A 7167-nucleotide genomic window follows, 5' to 3' on the forward strand; every position below is an offset into this window, starting at 1 on the left:
AAACTAACAATTGCTGTTAATTATCCTGGAAATCATATAGCACACCCACCTTTAGTATGAACACAAATTGCATATATCTATTCTATATTTGAAACAAAAGCTACGGTAATATTTTATGTTTGTAATGTAATGATTTAATTACTTTTTCAACTAATTCTGCTCCTATATTGCCATTCAAATTCATATGATCCTTGATGTTTCATGAAGCTTATAAATAACTGGCATGGAAGTGAAAATTTTATATTATATATTTACTATCCTTTATTTATAAAAGCCTCTTAAATATTACACCTGTGATTGATCTTATATGTATTATGTATGATGAGGAAATACTAATATTAATTTCCTAACTAGAAGACATGCTACATGATGGGCTCTATTATAAGAATCTTACACGAATTAATTTTATCTAAATTTCCTAAAAATCTGCAAAGTTTGTAACAGTATTTATATTGGAAGAAATGGTTAATTTTCCCATATATACAGAAAGATATTTAAACCTGTGAGAGTTGTGTGATAAGTCCTTGGTGATTTAATATATGGCAATTCTCCCTAGTTTTTTTGTTTTTGTTTTTTTAAAGATTTGTTTTAGTTGAATGGTAGAGTTACAGAAAGAGAGGGAGAGACAGAGAGAGAAGTCTTTCATCAGCTGGCCCACTGCTCAAATGGCCACAACAGCTGGAGCTGGGACACACAGAAGTCATAAGCCAGGAGCTTTACCAGGGTCTCCCACATGATTGCAGGGCCCCAAGGACTTAGGCCATCTTCAGATGTTTCCCAGACGCTTTAACAGGGAGCTGGATTGGAAGTTGAGCAACTGGGACTAAAACTAGCACCCACATGAAGGGCTGGTGCTACAAATGGAGGCTTAAAATCTCTACCACAACTCCCTAGTTTTGTATGTTTGAACTATTCAATCATAAAAGAAATGAATTGACAAAGGCAAACAAAATTTAGGAAAAGTTCAGAACGGGTAACTCTACAGAATGTCATGTTGAACATTCTATTGATTTTCTATACAGTTCTGAACAATCCTGAACAATACATTATTTTTTCCAAAAAAATGTAAAGCTATCATTGTATCTATGAGTAGAACTGTTAGATCACAGGAATATCCATATTGATATTTTCTAGTTAACATAAAGTACCTTCTTTGTCATTCTTGACAATTGGAATCCCAATATCAGCATGCTATAAGCCTTTTAAAACTTTTTTTAATTGACAGATAAAATTATGTCTATCTACTTTATACAACATGTTCTTTGATTTTTAAAAAAGTTTTAACTTATTTGAAAGGGAGAGAGACCTAGAATGAGAGATAGAGGGAGGAAGAAACAGCAAGACAAAGATCTGAAACCATTTGGTTCACTCCCTAAATGCCCTCAACAGCCAGGTTTGGCCTAGGGAAAAGCCAAGAGGTACGTGAGCCATCACCTGCTACCTCCAACCATGTGCACTAGCAGGAAGCTAGAATTAAAAGCAGAATCAACCCAGGCACACTGATATGGGGTGAGGGTGTCCCTATTGGCATCTTAATTGCTAAGTCAAACATGATATTTTTCAATAGGTTCAGCCAGGAGGATGAAATATGTTTCTTATTCTTTCAACTTGTATTTCCTGTTCAACAAAGGTAGCATATTCTCTTGTGATTAGTAGTAGCCATTCATTTTCTCTGTGGGTGATGACTTTTCTTTTGCCTATTCTTTTGCATTGTTTCTTGTTTATTGACAGGCATTTATTTACTCTTATTTATCTATACTTCTAAACTTTTCTGTCAATCATTATTAAATTTTAAACACATATTTAATATAGCACAGTTGTGTTTTGTCAAGGAGGGTTATGGTATACATAAAATAAAATATCATATCCTTTAAAATACAAAGACCAGTAGCAGAAAGCTGGATTGAAACTGGAACATCCAAGACACTAAATAACACCCACATGAGATAAAGGAATCACAGGGCCAGTTTTATCCATTACACCACTACACTAGCCTCTGCATTAATTCTTTAGCAATACAGTAATGACAAAAAAATAAATGGCCTACCATATTTTTAATATTCATAAAATATAGTGGGCCTCTGAGGTTGCTACCATTTATGATGCCATAATGAAACCTAGTAGCATACGTATGATTGTTCTGTACAAACCTTATCCAAGGATTTATATAATGTTTCTTGAAAAATATTCCATAGTATGTTGCAACAAAAAGGTTTTAAGCATGTAAACATACATATATTTATAATATAATATATAATGAAATTATATATGTGTGTGTACTAGGGCAACTAGTAAACATACACATGTATACAACATATGAGTATGCTCCTGATTTATATATATATAGTATTTTTTCTTTGTTATAATTAGCTGTGAGTATGCATCATATTTATTCTTCATCTAAATGATTGAGGGATATGTTGAGATTGCTAAAAGATTCAGATTTTGAATTCTATACACTATGTAATGATATAAATGTATTTATTGATTACTATGTCTATATATACTAACACTAAAGTAGAAATGCATGCATATGTAGAGGATGATATTAGGATAGGTAAAATATTCTTCAATTTTATAACTGGAAGATATATATCTATATCCATATATATTCATAAATATACATAAATATTCATATATACACATATATTCATATATATATTCACACATATATATATGAAGTAATCCATTGTGGAAGATTTAAGTGAGTATAACTTTAAAAAAACGAATGGACATTGATGTATATTTGAAAAATTATGATCTGCTATCGATAGTTTGAAAATAGTAGCATGATTTAATGCAGTTGTTTTTGTATTCTGATTTTTTTTAGAAAGCAAGTCTTATTTATTGTGCCAACCCATCTAGATTTTACCAATCTTATTTTTTAATCTAATAAGTGCACACGTGCCTGATAAAAATAATGCTGGCACGTTTTCCCTAAATCTCTGGCTTTCAGTCTCATGATTCCGCTGTCTCCAATGCTCGTCTGTTAGAGCAAAGTCACAAACACAGCCAATGACGTGCTTGAGTAGCCTTCTAATATTTTTGGCTGTCTTTTCTCTTCTTGTCTTTATTGCACTCCAAAGAATATAAGTTGAAATGAAAGGCTAAAAGTTTTTGGTAACAGAAGATAATTTTTATAAGGAGTTTGATTGGGAATATTTATTTTATACCTCTTTTAGATGCTCGCAAAATTGTTCACTTAAAGAACTGGTGATTTTGGATTTGATCTGTCATTGGAAAGAATGTTTCTATTTATGCAAGAATATAAGAGCTTGACATATTCATTTATTTGGAGTTTTAAACTCTTTGTATTTGTTCAAGGTTAAAGAAAGGATAAAAGTAATATTGATCATGGATTTTATGTCTTAGTACTATCCAAGTGCACTAACAATAACTAGAGTTTTATTTGTAGCATTTATCAGAATAATAATAATAAAATCTTTTAATATAACTATAATATACTTTTAATAAAATCTTTAATAAAACTATAATAAAATAAAAACTTTTCAGAATAAGTATATGTTAGAAACAAAATTAATACCTTCTCTCAGCAATCCACCATATTTTAATCACTAATGTGCATCTATCCTTGTTTTGAGAGTTGTGAAAATGTTGGCTTCTCTGCCCTTAAGACCATTTTCAAGGGAGGCAGAGTTAAGAAGTAACAAACAAAATGAATTAATATTGTAATGACTTTGTTAGTGTATCACAGAAAACAGTAACAAAGTGTAAGAATCAGCACCTACAAATATGATGGTTTGAAAAGGCATCATTCCAGGTCAAACTTGTGGACTGAAATATCATTGTGCATGAATAGCCAGGGGGTACATTCTACTGAGGGAAGAAATATACAAGGCTCCTTATTCTCTCAAAAAGCCTTTGGTAACATTTATAGTTACATTTTTTTATCATGGGCATGCAATTTGTTGTTACTCTGATAATATCATGCCCACTTTAGTCTTGAGTACGTGGTAGTGCATTTGGTTATTGCATAGGAATAGGTAATTAACAGAGTGAATAGATTCTTTTTTAATTGAACATAAACCTTCTATTCTCTGAATGAGTTTAATACAAGTGTAATAGTACCAGTCTGCCAGGGTGACTATTTTGCCATATACACCCATCTCATAAACATGTTTATTGCATGGTGATTGTTAAGATCCAACATTATGCCTGGTGAAGATGTAGTATTGAAACAAAAAATAACAAACTGAAACTCTGAGGAAAAACATCAATATTTTCACATGATAGTGTTGGTTAGAGAAAACAAGGAAGGAGAAGGAGTAGACTACTCCACAGAAAAGAGATATGTCCACTTAGGCAAATATAACATTTTCCTTATTTACTTTAATAACAGACCATTAGTTTGATAAAGGGCAGATCTCAGAATGTGAACAGAAAAGCATGCCAAATAGACTACATTACATTTATGTATTTCAGTGATAAATGGCTTACCTTGTGAAAATCTGGGACATCTAGGATAATGCAGAGAAAATTTGACATAGACTGTGAGTAAATAGAGTCAGTAAAAGGAAGAGAAAAACAATAAATGAAATGAATCAGAAACTTAGAAATATATTATTAATTTGTCAGCTTCATATGCAATCTATGTGTTTTCACCTGTGTATATTTGCTTCCTAGTATGTTTGACAATTAAATAGATTTATATTGTTTCATATTAGAGTACCTTTATTCATGTGAATATTTACAAGCACATGAATTCCAGATGGTGCTAGAATCAGGAAAGGTGAAAATGTGTTTACAAAATTTATTCTTTATCTAGCCGATGTTAGCTGACCAAATTGAGCATTCTAAACACAAAATATGGACACTTGTTTTAAAAGACCCACTTCATTTTTTCAATAAACAAAGGTGTAAGTAACAACACCAAATTTTTATTTTCCCTTAATTCTCATGTTTTGTATCAGAGCTGGCTATTTCATGATCTGTGTATTAATATGATGGTGGATGGACCTATAGATGGTTAGTAATATTAGATCTTAAACTGATGATTAACTGAAAAGTGATTGCTGTTAAATATAAGAGTGGGAATAAGAGAGGGAAGAGATGTTCAATTCGGGACATGCTCAAGCTGACTTACCTCAAACGGTAGAGTTAGAAACATACCAGGGGATTCCAATTCAATCCCATCGAGGTGGCATGTACCAATGCCATCTCACTAGTCCAAGTGATCAATTTCTGTTCACAATTGATCATAATGATAGGAATAAGAACCAAAGGGATCACATAAACAAGAATAGTGACTGCAAATACTAGCTGATAGAATAAAAAAAGGGAGAGAATGATCCAACATGGGAAGTGAGATGCACAGCAGACCCATAGAATGGCAAATGTCCTAACAGCACTCTGGCCTCAGAATCAGCCCTTAAGGCATGTAGATCCGGCTGAAAAGCCCATGAGAGTATTTCAGGCATGGAAAGCCAAGACACTCTGGGGAAAAAAAAAAAAAAAAAAAAAAACCTAAATGAAAGATCTCCACAAGTGAGATCCCAGTGGAAAGAACGGGTCATCAAAGAAGGAGGTACCTTTCTCTGAAGGGAGGAGACAACTTCTACTTTGACCATGGCCTTGTCTAAATATGATCAGAGTCAGTGAACTCAGGGGGCTTCCATAGCCTTGGAAGCTCATGACAAGAGCCTAGGGTGATTACTGATGCCATAAACAAGAGTGTCAATGTGTTAAGTCAACAACAGGAGTCACTGTGCACTTACTCCTCATGTAGAATCTTTGTTCTTTGTGTGCTGTACATTGAGATTTAATGCTATAACTAGTACTCAAACAGTATTTTTCACTTTATGTTTCTGTGTGGGAGCAAACTGTTGAAATCTTTACTTAACGTATGCTAAACTGATCTTCTCTATATAAAGAGCATCGAAAATGAATCTTGATGTGAATAGAAGGGGAGAGGAAGTGGGAAAGGGGAGGTTTGCGGGTGGGAGGGACGTTATGGGGGGGAAGCCATTGTAATCCATAAGCTGTACTTTGGAAATTTATATTATTAAATAAAAGTTAAAAAAAAGGGAAGAGTGTCAAGTCAGTATCTGACATGCCATCTTAACAAACACGATGTTCAGAGTGCACCTAAGACAGAGAAAATCAATTAAGCAATATTGGAATTAATATTGAAACCTGAAAAAGTGTTTCTGCATGACAAGATAGAATATTGCATTGAAGAATACTTGGCTTCATAGATAGCAAAACACACATACCCTCCACCACAGCATATACGCATAACTATGCCAAATTTAGGAATAAACTTACCAAGGGCAAAATATCTGTGAAGAAAGTGATGACAATAAATAAAAATAAGCTCTAAAAACCACAAGCACAGAAGTCATGTCAACGAACAGAAAGACTCAATATCTTAAGGACTCCAGCTGTCCCTAAATCTGATAATGGAGTTACATGAGTCAGTAGAATAATGGTAGACTATGACAGAATAGGACGACTAAGACTATAATTTCACAAAATTACCAATGTATACTAAGTTAATATATGATGAAGTTATTTCAAATTAATGGATAGATAATAAATTTTAATGGTATTATGAAGAATAAATATTTTTTTATTAAATATACATTTAGGTCCACATCTAATGAAGAAATCAGATGAAAAACTTGAAATAAAATTTAAAATGTTCATACATTAGGCTACATAAAAAGTGATAAAGTAGGGAAATCACCATATAAATGCAAATATATATAAAAGTACATATGGAACGCTTCACGAATTTGCGTGTCATCCTTGCGCAGGGGCCATGCTAATCTTCTCTGTATCGTTCCAATTTTAGTATATGTGCTGCCGAAGCGAGCACAAAGTACATATGTATGACATGAATATATATTCACAGTGAAAGCAACATGTTGACAGCATATATGCAATCACATAAGTATTCTTAGGTTGTGCCTTTCCAGGGAGTGGCAAAAGAGAACTGAAATCACTTATACATTTTCCTTATATAAACTTCCTGACAGTGGCATACTTCTACCTGGAGAAAGACTTTGTTTCTATCTTACATACATGTGCTCAGTGATTTAAAATGGTCCTGATAAATCCAAAGTATACAAATAGGCAACTCACAGAATAAATAGAAAAAGGTTCAAGTTTTGTATAAATAAGGATTACACAGAATTTGCAATCAGA

The 7167-nt window shown here is 32.9% G+C and overlaps 1 non-coding gene across 1 annotated transcript; it reads right to left on the bottom strand.

The window, feature by feature from the left end:
- Positions 1-6731: 6731 nt before the first annotated feature.
- On the bottom strand, positions 6732-6838 carry LOC127491864 (U6 spliceosomal RNA). Its single transcript, XR_007920797.1, has one exon. It is a non-coding gene; the product is annotated as a U6 spliceosomal RNA (small nuclear RNA).
- Positions 6839-7167: the final 329 nt, after the last annotated feature.

This window comes from Oryctolagus cuniculus, chromosome 3 (genome assembly GCF_964237555.1).
Source record: "Oryctolagus cuniculus chromosome 3, mOryCun1.1, whole genome shotgun sequence".
NCBI classification, from domain to species: domain Eukaryota; kingdom Metazoa; phylum Chordata; class Mammalia; order Lagomorpha; family Leporidae; genus Oryctolagus; species Oryctolagus cuniculus.